We start from the raw sequence: 17,106 nt of genomic DNA on the forward strand, positions 1-17,106 counted from the left end.
AAGGTTCCATACAACTTCAATTAGAAATGCACTGTTTGTATAAAGGTTGCCTATTAATATAAATGTGCTTTTGGTACATGAAAGGGATTTATATACGTTTGATACCTAAGAAGAAATGTAAGAACGGTTGTACAAACTGAATAGAGGTTTAGATATTTCAATATGAGTTAACTGAAATATGACCTAATTTTATTTTCATTGTAGCCTAAGCAATTGATTTTATTACTGAATAGTAATTGAGAGAAAGTTTTTGGCCTTATCTACAGGTGGAGGAGGTGAAAAGGCTACGCAGGGGAGGCCCAGTCCACAGAGCGATATTGAATCACATCGATTCTTCACATCCCAGAGACTTCCAGGGTTTATAGATTCCCAGTTCAGGATCGAGATTCTGAACCTAGGTGGATTTCCCTTGATTCATTCTTCATGGTGGAAGGACAAACGGAAACCAAACTCATATGGGACCCAATGTTGAACATCTCTGAACTCTTGTCATCAAAGAACAATTGAGCTCATAGAACTGAAAAGGGTTTCTTTTGTGTGCACACTTTATTTTTTCAGTTAGTTTATCTGTATGTATGCCATATTTGTGTATATTTGTGTATATTAATACCACTTTACTTGAGGTCAAAGAATGTATTTGTTACACTGTCATAATGTGATAATGACAGCAAGTCTTATCCATGATATCTTAATGACAAATACAATTGGTACCACTTTACTTGAGGTCAAAATATGTATTAGTAACACTGTCATAATGTTGTCATGACAACAAGTCTTATCCATGATATCTTAATGACAAATACAATTGGTACCACTTAACTTGAGGTCAAAGAATGTATTTGTTACACTGTCATAATGTTGTCATGACAGCAAGTCTTATCCATGATATCTTAATGACAAATACAATTGGTACCACTTTACTTGAGCTCAAAGAATGTTTTCGTTACACTGTCATGATGTTGTCATGAAAGCAAGTCTAATCCATGATATCTTAATGACAAATAAAAATGTTACCACTTTACTTGAGGTCAAAGAATGTTTTCGTTACACTGTCATAATGTCATGACAGCAAGTCGTATCTATGATATCTTAATGACAAATACAATTGGTACCACTTTACTTGAGGTCAAAATATTTATTAGTTACACTGTCATAATGTTGTCATGACAGCAAGTCCTATCAATGATATCTTAATGACAAATACAATTGGTACCACTACTTGAGGTCAAAATGTTTATTAGTTACACTGTCATAACAGTGTCATGAGACCCAGTTTTGTGAAACTTCCTGTCAGACATCTATCTGAAAAAGTGCTAGAATTGGTCTCTAATCTTGCACATCTAATTATAATAATCATTAGGTCAAAATGTCATGAATACAAAAAGAGGTGAATTTCTGTTTATGTCAAGTTGTCATGACAAAGACATCCTCTGGTAATGTCATCCTGGTTAATGTCAAGTTGTCATTACAAAGACATCCCAAACTAATTTAATGTCAACTTGTCATGACCAAGACAACTTCTGGTAATGACACTTTGATTAATGTCGAAGTGTCATAATAAAGACAAATTTAATGTCAACTTGTCATGAGCAAGACAACTTCTGGTAATATCACTTTGATTAATGTCAAGTTGTCATAATCAAGACAAGCCCAACAATGTCAATTTGTCATGACAAAAACCGAATGACACTTAATGACAGAAGTCATAAACATTTATGACTTGTTTATAAGGTTTATGACACATTCATGACAGTGTCATGTCATAGTTATGACCGTGTCATGTCATGGTTATGTCGGTACTGTCAAGTAAAGTGTTACCCTTTTTTGTTAAGTACATAATTCCATATGTGTTTATTCATAGTTTTGATGCCTTTAATAGAGAATCTACAATGTAAATAGTCATGAAAATAAAGGAAACACATTGAATGAGAAGGTGTGTCCAAACTTTTGGCCTGTACTGTATATTGTTAAATAATATTTTAGTCTCAACCTCAGAGCCTCAGATGTTCTTACTCTAATTTACAAGTTTATTACAACACAAATCTGGTATCAGACGAGCTCTTGGTACAGCTCTTAACCATGGACACAGATTTGACAAAAACTTAAATTAACATCACATTCACTCAGCTTTAGACAGTGTATCCTCAGGTAAAGACAGTCAGCTGATGACAGGAATCATAAAGTGTTTCTAGTTAAACAGTTAAAATGTTTATAATCAAAGAGATGAAATCAGACAAATGAATGTTTAGTGTTTGAAGCTGAGACAGATCTGCTTCACAGTGCAGAATGTGTGTGATGGTGAACAGACTAAACTTTGATTTCAGCGGCTGATCTTCAGTCAGTGTTTCTGTCCACAGGAGAGACTCTCAGTCCTGCAGAGGACACAGAGACACTGATGAATCAGACCAGAGCCTAAACCCAGGATAAAGAGGTTGAGTGAATGTGGTGTAGAAGGTGTGGAGGTGGATCAGTGAGTCAGAGGAGACTGTGTAGAAAGACAGAGTGCCAGCAGGACAGTCCACATACACTGCTACTCTGTTAGAGACAGAGCAGCAAGTAAGGTCTGTTCTTCTCTTATTGTGACAGACACAGTAACCATCATCAGAGCAGACCAGACTCCAGGAATGATCATTCCATCCAAACACACAGTCAGTACTGTTTCCACTCCTGCTGATTCCTCTGTAACTCACTGATATATCAACCCTTCTTCTTCTCTCAACCTCCCAGTAACCGCGACCAGTCAGACCATTTCTACACAGCAGCTGAGGAAAGTAGTAAAATCTGTCTGGATGATCAGGATATGACTGATCCTCTCCCACATGTGTCACCTTCCTGTTGTTGTCAGACAGTTTGAGGTTTCTGTATACTGTGTTTGTGTCCAGTTCCAGTTCACAGACATCTGATGGAGAGAACAAGACACAATACAGCTGCAGGTTATCATCTGTTGATTTATTAACAACTTCAACATTCCAGTTATAACATGAACAGTTACTGAACATGAGATTCAGCATGTCAGTAATATTCTGCTATATTTCCTCTTGTGGAATAAAGTCTCACTAATAAAACTGTCACATCATCTTCCACTGCAGAACAAAGCAGCCTCAAACCCTGAAGGCCCAAACACACTGAAAGCTTCTGACGCTTGCATGTTGAAGTACACCTATTGTTTTAAATGGTCAAACACGCACCAAAAGCGGTTTGATGCGCCTCAAACTGCTTTGACGCATCTACTCCGACCTTGATTTGATATTGGAGCATCAAAATGAGGACCCAGCGTTGACCAGAGCTGTTTTTTTCTGCAGCTGCACTACATGTTTGGAGAAAGTTACTGTAATATGCTATGTAATGATGTCATCCAAATCAAAATTCCGCTAAGGCAGTTTAATGCACCGGAAATTGTCTGTTCATATAATATTTAATGTTTATGAGAGTGTGCTAATAGTGTACTTTTATCATATCTGATGACCAATTCATAGAGAAAGAGAGAGAGAGAGAGAGCATTATGCATGTCTATGTTAACACACATGATTCAAACACGGTGAAACACAAGAGAAGGACGTTGTGGGTCCACCAACTTGCTTTAAGCTGGTATTCTTTGACCAGGGCCAGCTGTAAAAAAAACTCTAGCTTGCTCTCAAACTTTAAACACACTCACACTTCCTCACACCAGGTCTCAGTCTCTGTGGTCCACCATGGTCCGTCCTGCAGGAAGAAACAAAGTCAGTCTCAACTTCATACACCTTCACTCACATCTAGGCCTGCCTTAAAGATGAACTGAACTGGAATTTGATTAAAGGTGATATAACAGATGTATTTTATTTCTTCTCGTTGGTACAATGATTAAAATGGCTGAATTTGTTAAAAGGGGTAAAATGGTACATTGAAAGTGTTGTTGTTACATGGGCGCCGCCATGTTGGAATTCCACAACCTGCTACGTCACTGGCATGGTAAGCAGCCGTGGAATGTAAACAGTCAGAGGCTAACGGACATGTCTGAGGAAACGGCAACCAACAGGTTTAGGGGGGTTCATACTGTATTACCCCTGGCTGCAGTAATGAATTTTATAGGGCTAAGGCAGCTGGGGTTATGATACATTTCCACAGGCTACCTTTGACAAGGAAACCAGTCCTAAACTCATAGCTAGCTGCCTTAAAACTGGCTAGCCCTCCGACGGCCCCTGGATTTAGAGTCTGTAGCGACCATTTTTTAGCGACAGACTATTTAGAGAGCTGTACATTTGATACAACAGGGTCACTGGTGAGGGTTAAGTCCAACAGACTGAAACCTGAGGCCATACCCTCAATAATCGATTTTTCAGGCTACAGTACAGGGCCGACCGATAGACCAATGGCAAGTACCAACACCAGCGATGCTATCTGCCACAGAGACATGGCGCTGAAACGCTTCCATCAGGCAGAGGACAGAGAGGTATGTTTAGCGGTTATCCAGCATGCTAGCAAGTCTACTAGGCAAAGGGCTGGATGTAACGTTGTCACATACACAAAACACGTACATATTCACTTACACACACAAATAATAGCGTTCAACAAAACTGAGACTGACACACTTGGCCGTTCATTAAAAAAGTGGGTCACAAAACCAAGCTAGATACCACACGCTCCAACCTAGGGAAAAGGCTAGCAGCTAAACACGTTGGAAACCCTTATGTCAAACTCCACAAGCTAGCACTCCGACCATAGACTGTATGAATAAATCCTGACTCCGACGATATCACAGATCAATAATAATGCGTTACTAGCTGCTAACTAAACCACAGCAGGTCTGTAAACAGACTCCAATGTCCCTTTCTACTCACCCTGATGCTAGCTGGTGTCCACCGCCTCAGGGCAAATCGTTGATGCAGAGGGAGTTCAACTCGCAGAAAAAGCTGCTAGTTCCTTAGTAAAAGGTATCTGTGCAGTATCCATTTGTGTAATATCCATCAACGACCACAAGGAAAAAATCTGCCAACTCTACACTAGCCTAACGTAAACGGCAAAACTCGTGAATCCTCCGTGCATCTATGGTCAACCTGTGGTGACTCTCCTACGTGCAGCGAACTTTTTTTTCTTTTTTCAAACTTTATTTATTTTGGTTTTAACATTTTGCGTGCAGGTAACTTAAAAAGCGATCCCATTGGATGAATTCGTCCAATCACAGATGGATTCAGTTGCAGTGTCCATGCTCCGGCAGCGCCCACACACCAGTCACTTCCCCCCCACACGATCCTGTACTGTAGGTGGAGCCTGAAATCATGGACTGGTTACTCCATGTGGTGGTAGTCAGACACTGCAGGCCTGTCCCTCACAGGCTCAAATGCGTAACCTATGCCATTAAAATTACTCATTTTCATGTCCATGCTGCACTGTAACCTATATACCTTCGCAGGTCCTACCATGCCAGTGACGTCAGCAAAATTGTCAGTGTTCTAATACTAACAAACGTAATTTTTGTGTTGCTTAAAAAAAGCTATATTGATTTTTTTTATTAAAATTTTTAGTGTAATTCATTTTTATTTGTCATAACCAACACATTATCAATGCAGATTATTTCAGTTCAGTTCATCTTTAACCCGCTGTTACGCCTTCCCCCCCCCCCCAAACTCACACTATTAATAACAAAAATATGTAATATCCACAATCGTCTATACAGCACGATATGTATTAGTTTTCCTCTTTCAATATCTGCTCAGTCAACACACATATGTCACTCCTCTTTCAATCTGCATGTGGCACTTACTCACCTCAATGATACAGTATATTAAGTAATTTGAATTAATTTATAAACCCCTGGACTGTAATTGTGTGTTTCAGCAAGATTTCTGCTCATGTTTAAAACTTAGTGCACATTCAAAATAAAACTCATCCCATCTGTGCTCTGAGATTTGGAAGAGTTGTGATATTTTGAATAAAAAAGTCATGGTATTAGGAGAATAAAGTCGTACCTTGATACAGTCACAATATTTCATGATAAAATCCACTTGCCCTGCAGTCTGCTGTGCATTAAATTATATTATTCCTTTGCTGTATAGCAGTATCCAGACCGTGCGACAGACACAGAGCCCCGTTTGGGTCTCTGAATGAGACAGAGTTTAGGGAAGCGACTGCACGCTGCTCTTCATCAGAGATAGAAGTCTGAAACTATGGCAGAAATACATGAAGCATGCACGCGTCGCATCCCTTCTCCAGCATCATGCACAATGAGAGCACCTCCTTTATTATCAACAATAGTATACACACTCTGAAGAAGCTGCGCTGTTCGCCTCTATTTTTACAGACAGAGGACAGAGTATTTTTTTATTGGCTCATGGTAGGCCCCTCATCTTCATAGGCCCGTGGGCTTAAGCCCCGGTAAGCCTGTGCATTAAGGCGGCCTTGCTCACATTCTCCGTTAAACAGAGTTCATCAGTTAGTGGCAGAGGAACAGTGTTGTCCAGCTGTCCATACCTGAGAGTTTCCAGTCTCCAGTGTGGATCCTTAAGTCCAGCTGAAAGAAGCTTCACTCCTGAGACTCCTGGATGATTGTAGCTCAGGTCCAGAACTCTCAGATGGGAGGGGTTGGAGCTCAGAGCTGAGGCCAGAGAAGTACAGCCTTCCTCTGAGACCAGACAGAATGACAGACTACACACACACACACACACACACACACACACACCACACACACACACACACACACGTGATTAAGTTTGAAATATTGATTCTGAAGGTCCCAAGAGAAATAGATGCATAAAATCTTGTCCAAATATGTTTGGAAACAACCGTAATTCCTGCACAGTCAATTCAACATACCTTGGATAACCCTCATATTGAACTGAAAATAATCAGATGATAAGTCCATTCAATGTTTAATATGACAAAAATAACAGATCATGAAGGTCATCATTTTCTTTTTTTTGTCATTAAAGTATTTATTTATTTTCAATAAATAATACAAACAACTTACACATAACAAAAAAACACAAAAAGGCAGTCGAAACTAAACTTAAAGGACAACACCCCTCAACACCCCTCTGTACCACTATATTGTTTGTGATTATATCAACTATGATGTGTTACAACACGTGCTTAATGTATCAATCCCTTAATATATGAAAAGAAATAGTCCCATACTAAATGGAACTTCCCTTTAACATTGTTCTTCCTGGCAATCAAATATTCGTAGGATGCAGTCTCCGTCATTAGTTGAGTCCAATCTGTGAGGCCCAGCGTGTATGTGCTCTTCCAGTTCCTCAGTATCAGCCTTGCTGCAGTGATGAGGCCTGCAGTTAGTTGCGCATGCTGTCCTTTGTTGACTCCTTGTGGCAAAAGTGTGCTATCCCCCAGGAAACAGATCGATGGAGATTCCAGTAACCTTTGTCCCAACCAATCTCCCAGTTTTCTTAATACTTCTTTCCAGAAAGGTAATACCACAGGACATTCCCAAAAGGCATGTAAAAATTTACCATTTTCTCCCTTACACTTCCAACACCTCTTGTCTTCTACTAAGCCCATTCTGAAAATCTTCATAGGAGTATAGTAGTATCTATGTATGATTTTTAATGAGTAAATTTGTTAATATCCCTAGTGGCCCAGCCAACCTTGGAAACTATATTATGCCATTTCTCCTTATCTATTTCACATTCTAAATCTCTTTGCCATATTAATCTAAGATTCTCAGTATTCACACTTTGTAATACGGTTATATTTTTGTAAAATGTTGAAGCACTATGCATTGTACTTGGCAAATCAAAAAGGTTTTGCAACATATTACATTCCTCTATACTTCTGTTAAGTGGGAACACACTTCGCACACTGCTTCTTAGTTTTATCCATCCATCCATCTTCGTCCGCTTATCCGGTGTCGGGTCGCGGGGGGAGCAGCTCCAGCAGGGGACCCCAAACTTCCCTTTCCCGGAGCAACATTAACCAGCTCCGACTGGGGGATCCCGGGGCGTTCCCAGGCCAGGTTGGAGATATAATCCCTCCACCTAGTCCTGGGTCTTCCCCGAGGCCTCCTCCAGCTGGACGTGCCTGGAACACCTCCCTAGGGAGGCACTTAGGGGGCATCCTTACCAGATGCCCGAAACACCTCATCTGGCTCCTTTCGACGCGAGAGCAGTGGCTCTACTCCGAAGCTCCTCACGGATGACTGAGCTTCTCACCCTATCTCTAAGGGAGACGCCAGCCACCCTCCTGAGGAAACCCATTTCGCGCTTGCACCCTGGATCTCGTTCTTCGGTCATGACCCAGCCTTCATGACCATAGGTGAGGTGTAGGAACGAAAACTGACCGGTAGATCGAGAGCTTTGCCTTCTGGCTCAGCCTCTTTTCGCTCCCAACGGTGCGATAGATGGAATGTAATACCGCACCGCGACGTTCTCCGCACCAATCTCCCGCTCCATTGTCCCTCACTCACGGCAACAAAACCCCAAGGTACTTGAACTCCTTCACTTGGGGTAAGGACTCATTCCCTACCTGGAGAAGGCATTCCATCGGTTTCCTGCTGAGAACCATGGCCTCCGATTTAGAGGTGCTGATCCTCATCCCAACCGCTTCACTACTCGGCTCGAACCGATCCAGTGAGTGCTGAAGGTCCGCAGGCCGATGAGGCCATCAGGACCACGTCATCTGCAAAAAGCGCGATGAGATCCCCAGCCCACCGAACCCAAGCCCCTCCCCACCCCGACTACGCCTCGATATCCTGTCCATAAATATTACAAACAGGATTGGTGACAAAGCCAAGCCCTGGCGGGAGGCCAACCCTCACCTGAAACGAAGTCCGACTTACTGCCGGAGAACCCGGACACAGCTCTCACTTTGGTCGTATAGAGATTGGATGGCCCTGAGTAGAGACCCCCTCACCCCATACTCCGAGCAGCCTCCCACAGTATCTCCGGGGGACCCGGTCATACGCCTTCTCCAAATCCACAAAACACATGTAGACCGGTTGGGCATACTCCCAGGCCCCCTCCAGGATCCTTGCGAGAGTGAAGAGCTGGTCCGTTGTTCCACGACCAGGACGGAATCCGCATTGTTCCTCCTCAACCTGAGGTTCGACTATCGGCCGAACCCTCCTTTCCAGCACCTTGGAGTAGACTTTACCAGGGAGGCTGAGAAGTGTGATACCCCTGTAATTGGCACACACCCTCTGGTCCCCTTCTTAGTTTTAGATATTTCCAAAATTCACCCCTTCCCTCCAAAAGAAAAGATGACTTAAAAACTTATATAGATCATCAATCACACATATACTGTTCCTCTGCCAAGAATCCCAACAAAATGAGTGTTTATCTATCACAATACATGGATTATCCCATATGGAAGAATACCCCTGCTTGTATAGTGATTTTCCCATCAACCTATGCACCTCCAACCACACCCATTGAGAGTGCTTCAGAATGGGATTTTTTTTCCCCCTCTACCACTTTAATCCGAGAGAGAGCCTGTACGGGTCTGGAGGGAACCACCATGGCCATTTCTATTTTTATCCAATCCGGTTGAGAACCATAGTTAGCCCAATGCCTAGCCAGTTTAGCCAATTCGAAAGCTAAATTATATATTTCTACATTTGGAAGGGCCAAGCCCCCCTTTTCCCTATTAGTACATAGCTTGGTAACACTTTATAATAACCATCATTAATAGATGGTACATTGATATTTAATTAATCTTTAGTTAATTGTCATTTTACTGTTAAACAATAAAATTATAATTAATAATGTGTACTAATTATTAGTTGTAAATTAATAGTTTATTGTTACAAACATTATACCCCTCATATACTATATTAGGTATCGGGTAATGAATCAAAAAATGTTTATAAACCTTTAAGAAACCATTTTTAAAACCTCTATAAACATTACATAGATAGATGAACCAGATATTCCTAACACTTTGTTAAAGGTTACTAGTTGGTTTGTAAACATATTGGTCTATAAACAGTGTCTGGATGGTTGTTATCAAGTTGCAACAGATGTTTTTCATTGTTAGTTATTGGCTAGTAAGTACTTGGTAAAGCAATGATAAATGATGAGAAAATGTGTATTATATGTGTATTATGTGTATTATGTGTGTATATATTGTGGTGGCAAATTTTATTTTAACCATTTGTTTAACGATTGTTTTATAACGCCACAAGATTTAGCTTCTTCATGTGTAGATTCAAAAGGCTCCAAGTGAAATAGTTGGCAACCGTGAACTATAGCCTAGAGTGTTATTTAGTTTTACTAGTTTGAACCTTCTCACATTGTTGTCTTTTGCTTAGATAGAAGTGGAGAAGGCCGATGACTGTTTACGACAGTGAGAACTACATAGGTTTCTGTCTCCTGAGATAAACTGTTGTTTAGGCTAATGTTAGGAACAGAGAGCAGAGGGGAAGGCTGAGACAAAAGTGTGACTGTAATGATGTCTTCTTTTCAACTATGGCCATGCTAAGAGATATGTTTAGAGGGGTGGTTTAACAGAGGTTTTCACTATATGATGTGTGGATGTTTAGACTTTAGGTTAGAAAGACATTTTCAGTTGTGCTGCGTGTACCTTTGAAACTGTGTTTTCTCCATTTGCAAATGTAAATAAGTACTCAAAGACCAAACTTTGGTTTAATTCTCAAACGGTCGTTATTCGTTTTCATTTTGATCATTGATATTTCTAAACGCTGCTGCTTCAAGGAAAACTTCCACAACAATATATATATATATATATCTTTGTGTGAGTGTGTGTGTGTGTAAAAAATAGGTAATTGAGCACTGTAGTGGTCCTATCAGTGACTATGTAACTACATGGAAACAGACCAAATGATGCCTGTTTCTTGTACAGTATAATAGCGTTACTGAAGGCTAGCTCTAGCTCCATAGTTACGTTACCCTAAGCTTCTTCCCTTGTGAACACCTACGCTCTTCACTCTTCACACACTACGCTGCAATCTGCACACTGCTGTTTACCTTTTCCTGCTACAACTGAATTCCCACGGGACTTCAGCGCGAGACTACAGCTAGCAGTCTAAAACACTATTTTACTGTACAGGGCATAAACATAAGTTGGTCCGTTTCCATGTAGTTACATAGTCACTAATATGGTCATAACCACTACAGTGCTCAATTACCGATTTTTGTGAGGGGGGAATAAACTTCAAAATTTCGCCGCGAAGGCTTGAACGGTCTTCTGGAGGACCTCCACCAGACCAGCGGGCGCTTGTAGGATTGTTGTCACCTTCGGCAGGCGAGGGATGCGGGAGGAAGTAGAAGGATGCCGCCCGGGGCTGCTAGCCTGGCTAAGGAAACTACCACACAATTCGCCACTGCAGAGACTCATATTCACCAACGACAGCACACAAAATGGATATATATGCTACAAATACACATGGAACTGCTGCGTGATGATTATTACCAGAGCCTGGCTGAACACACTCACTCATCCCAGACGGCAGCTAGCAGCTAAGAGGGTAGGTGAATTTAAACAATGGCTAAGTTGCTAAATGCATCTTGTTGTCATGTAAGGTCCCTGTTCATGTTGCATAGACATTTTAATTGCATTTTGTGTCTGTTAAGAGGCACAAAGGCACTCTTTATCTTATGCCCCCATAACTGCCGTTTTAGCTGAGTGGGAGCTCTCGGCATTAGCTGCAGCAACTCCGTGTTGCTAGCACCGATTCGGCTCGTTTTTTTTGCTATCGGCAGTACTCATATACATATAGCAATCAAGATTAACGGAAAACTTGCCCGGAGTTCTCCTTTAAGGACACCAATTTTCTTTGTGAATGAATAATGATTCATAAATAAAACAAATTCTTCCTTAAAATACAGGGGGCATGAGTATAGACACCCCTATGTTAAATTCCCATAGAAGCAGGCAGATTTTTCTTTTTAAAGGCCATTTATTTCATGGATCCTGGATACTATGCATCCTGGTGAAGTTCCCTTGGCCTTTGGAATTAAAATAGCCCCCCCACATCATCACATACCCTTCACCTTACCTAGAGATTGGCATGGTTTTATTTCAGTTAGCCTAATAGCTGGTTTGATTTGCATTGAGAGATGATTTTATGGAAAGTAGCCCATGCCACTTGAAAAAAATCTGCCCATGAAAAATCTGCCTGCCTCTATGGGAATTTAACATAGGGGTGTCTATACTTATGCCCCCTGTATTTTAAGGAAGAACATTTATTTATTTATTTACGATACATTATTCATTCACAAAGAAAATTGGCGTTCTCAAAGGTTGGATTTTTCCAATGTTTTTCAATTAAGGCATTAAGATCAATTTCCAAAAGATGATTTTTTTTATTCCTCTTTTTAGTCAACTTTAGCAGGGGTTCCTATACTATTAGGGCTGTCAATCGATTAAAAAAAATTAACTAATTAATCGCACAATTTGCTGTAGTTAATCGCGATTAATCGCGTTTTGAAAATTGAGAAGCTTGTAGTAATGGATATTTAAATGCTAAATCACTTAACTTTGCAAATATGAAGAGAAAACAAACAAGGAAAGGTTCTGCTAAGTTCAGAATGTTTAATATCTTTCAGAACAACAGCAGCAACAATTTGGCTTATTTAGTCCTGCTGAACGCTGCTGAAACGGCTAGAAACTGTCCGACTTGAGAGCAGATTTTTGTCACCACCCCCAATATTAGCCACATACCTAATATACCATATTCTGAATAATATACAAATGTGTATGTGTGTATATATATATATATATATATATATATATATATATATATATATATATAATATAAATTACAATCTAGGCAGTACTTAATATCATAAATATTATAATATACATAGTGTTTAATCTGAATGACTAAGCAAAGCACATATATCTAAACACAGAAATGCACATCAATATCAATATCAATGTTACACATGAAACCAGTAACCCAAAACCACAAAGGTGTATGTTGGCCTAAAGGGAAAACATTGAGTGTAGTTTTAGATAGCGACGCTGTGCACAGCAATCCATTACCAATGTAAAGCGATTGACTACATTTCCCTTCCAGCACCGCAACCAGGAAGTAGCTTGTGTGACAGTGAGACGCACCAATTTCAAACATTTACTGGAATATAGTCACGGATACTATCGAGTCGACAGCGTTAAACATCAGACTGCAAATAAGGTTTTACCAGCGTGACCAACGTAACAGTTATCAAGCAAACAAATCGCGCACGTACATATCGGCAGCACAGCAGTAGCACAACAGACAAATCAAACTTAAACTGCAGCTCTATGTAGCGAAACTGCAGCTTACCGGTGGCGCATCTCTCCTGACGAGACAACATGTCGGAACTAGTACTCGGTCCCGTTTATAGCCCGTGCTCATTCATTTCTGGATTCTAACACATCATCTTTTTTCTCTTTTGGGATCTTACTGGTCCATGTTTCAACTCTTGACTGGCCCGTAGGCCTACTTCAATCAGGTAAGTCCCTCCTAGAGTAGCGCCGCCTGCTCTTATGGAGACGTATTACGTTTCTCAGCCGCCACATGAAGTAAACAAACACAGCTGCGTTAATTTCGTTAATTTTTTTTAACGAGTTAAATATTAAAAAATTAATGCAAAAATTAACGCGTTAATTTTGACAGCCCTAATATATATATATATATATATATATATATATATATATATATATATGTATGTATATAGATAGACATTTTTATATACTGTAATTTATTGAAGGGCAAAACATTTATCATTGCTTTACCAAGCACTTACTAGCCAATAACTAACTATGAAAAACATCAGTCACAACTTTACAATAGCCATCCAGATAATGTTTATAGATGGTTTACAAAGTATTTATTAACTATTTAACAAGGTATTATAGTCATCTGTTGCAACTTTATAATAACCATCCAGACACTGTTTATATACGGTTTACAAACCAACTAGTAATCCTTAACAAAGTGTTAGAAATATCTGGTCCATCTATCTATGTTATGTTTATAGAGGTTTTAAAAATGTTTACAAAACATTTTTGAATCATTACCCGATACCTAATATAGTATATCAGGGATATAATGTGTGTAACAATAAACTGTCAATTTACAGCACTACTAATAATTAGTAAACATTATTAATTATAATTTAATTGTTTGTTAAAAGTAAAATGACTGTTTGCTGACAGTTAACTAAAGATTAATTAACTATCAATTCACCATCTATTTATGATGGTTATTATAAAGTGTTACCATTTCTATTATATCAGACAGATCAGCAGTTAACTTTAATCCTAGGTATTTCATTCCCACTGGGATCCATCTACATTGAAAGTTAGAGATCTCTGACTGAGACCAAGACCTAGATACAGGCATCACCTCCGATTTCTGCCAGTTAATTTCATATCCAGATATTCGAGAAAAGGTTTCAGTTTTATTTAGGATTATGGGAATAGAAATTAGCCGGGTCCAAAATAAGCAGGAAAATATCATCTGCATATAAAAACAATGTATGATCCATCCCAACACCCCACACCCCTTTAATATCTGTATCTGCTCTTAGAGCTACAGCTAATGGTTCCAGAAATATGGTGTAGAGCAGCGGACTCAATGGATCCCCCTGTTTCTGGCCTCTCATGAGGCCAAAGAAGGGAGATTTCAGGCCATTAGTTAGAACAGATGCCTTAGGGGACAAATAAATAATCTTAATCCATTTAATGAAATCCCCTCCAAATCCAAACACCCTCAATGTATAAAAGACAGTTCTACTGTCATACGTTTTTTTCTACGTCCAACAAGAGCGCTGCGGTGGGCATGTCTGCATCACGACTTGCCCACATAAGATGTAATAACCGCCTAACATTATCTGATGAAGAGTGCCCTTTAACAAAACCCACTTGATCTGCATGCACTATATATGGCATAGATCTTTCTATTCTTGTGGCAAGCACTTTAGTAAGAATTTTGCCATCAACATCTATTAAATGTATGGGTCTATAACTCCCTGGGTCTGCAGGGTCTCTGTCTTTCTTCAGGATCAAAGTATTTAAAACCTCATTATATGTATCTGGTAGTTGCCCCTTATCAAATGACTCTTTATATACTTTTGTCAATATGGGTGCCAATAATTCAATATGTTTCCTATAATATTCAACGGGTAGCTCATCTTGCCCCGGTGACTTTCCTGTTTTCAGTGACACTATTGCATCTCTAATTTCTCCTTCGGTAATAGCTCCCTCCATCTGTGCTACTTGTCCTTCTGATAGTTTTGAGATATTTATATTAGCAAAAAAGGCTTCAAATTGTTCTTCTGATGGATCTACTTGTGATTTATACAGCTTCACATAAGTCTTTAAATACCTAATTAATGTCCTTTGTATTTGTCACTAGTTCCCCATTTGTATTTTTAATTGCCGGTATTATAAAGCTAGCATCTTGTTTTTTTAATTGCCTAGCCAATAATTTGCTGGCCTTTTCCCCACTCCCATAGAAGTTACTTTTCATTCTAAACATAGCCTATTCTACCTTTTTACCATATAACTCATTTAACTGGAATTTTAATTCACATACTCTTCTCAGACGGTCCTCAGTATGATTATCCGCCAGTTCTTTTTCTGCAACCTTCAGCTGGGACTCTAATCCCAGCACTTGTTTTTTACTGTATTTTTTCTTCTTACTTGAGTGAGGTATTCAGGGCTCTCAAGTGTCACGCATTGAGCGTGACAGTCACTCATTTCGGTCTTTTGTCACGCACTCCCGCCACACGTTGTATTTTTCACGCGTAAAAATTATTTATAATAAATTAAATATGCCGCAGCGCCCAAAATTTCTCTGGCTGCGCTGCTCTCACTATGGAACCGGCAGGAATCAAACGCGTCTGGCCGTTTTACAGTTGTGCGGAGGCTCCACGCAGAGCTCTTGCAGTAGTCTACATAAGTGGCCTGATGGTTATGCTTGTGCGCTGGTGTGAAACTCGAGCCACATGTGTGTTTGGGGGAGTGTGTGGTAGAGGGAGAAGTTGAGAGTGACGGCGATTATCTTTGGAGCAAGTAGCGACTCTAGAGTCCTAGTGAGAGAAACAAAGTGTCTCCTCCTGTTCTTTCGGACCACGGTGGGGTGAGATGTAGCTGGAAAAGTTAACCCTCTCCTTGATTTCATGTTGTTTATGGAGAAATAGAACCAGGAAACGAGTCAGGGGAAATCCAACCCTACCAAGCCGCATAGACCGTGACCAAGCCACGGCGCCTGAGCTTACATTTTTAATGTCTAAATCGAGCCTGCCACTTATCAGCCAAACCAAAAGAAAGGGGCTACACAATAGCCAATCAGAAAATAGCACTATTTTATCTGGGTAAGATTTAATGCAGCAACCAATAAAAAAAGCAAAGCATACAGACACTTCCCTAAACATTCGGCTCATTCAGAGACCAGAGACCCGCAAACGGGCTCTGTGTCCGTCAGAAGGTCTGAGATCTACCGTATCAGCAGAGCAATCACGTAATGCACAGCAGACTATGGTGCAGGTAGATTATTTTCTGAAATATATTGACTATTATAACTTTATTTTTCTCAAAGTATCACTACTCCTCCAAAACTCAGATAAAAGAGATATTTTGAATGTGCACAAAGTTTTGAACATGAGCAGAAATCTTGCTCTAACAAATCATATTACAGTCCAGGGGTTTATTAATTCATTAAAATGAATTAATGTATCATTGACGTGAATAATTGTCATATGCACATTTAAGGAGGTTACTTCCTCAACAAAAGATGCAAAAGGGAAGAGTAAATGATGCTAGGCTACATGTGTGCTGACTCAGATATAATTAGAAAAGTCAATCTACAGGAGAATAAATGAAAGCAATACAGAATGCCTGAGCCTAACTGCCATATATTCCATTATGTTTTTATATTTGGATTTTAATCTATGTTTACCTTTACATAAAGATTTCCAGCATAAATTGATTCAGAAAAAGGTATAAATAGGTGCATACAAATTCACCAGAATGCAGGAAATGAAGAGTTTAATGCTCACAATTTTCTGGGGGAGGACCTCCAGACCCCCCCATTATCATAAGTAACCATGCAGAAATTGAATAAATACATTGTATTTGGTTGAATTGTCAGTGCCATGTGTCAAATCTTTTCTTGTGTAAATCTGAGCAATTATTAATAATAACAACAAAAACACTAATAATAAAAAT

General features: G+C 39.7%; 1 pseudogene; it reads right to left on the reverse strand.

Moving 5' to 3' along the window:
* Positions 1–2,013: 2,013 nt before the first annotated feature.
* LOC120574783 overlaps positions 2,014–17,106 on the reverse strand; it is a 30,375-nt pseudogene continuing 15,282 nt past the window's right edge.

The sequence above is a fragment of the Perca fluviatilis genome, chromosome 15 (genome assembly GCF_010015445.1).
Source record: "Perca fluviatilis chromosome 15, GENO_Pfluv_1.0, whole genome shotgun sequence".
NCBI lineage: Eukaryota > Metazoa > Chordata > Actinopteri > Perciformes > Percidae > Perca > Perca fluviatilis.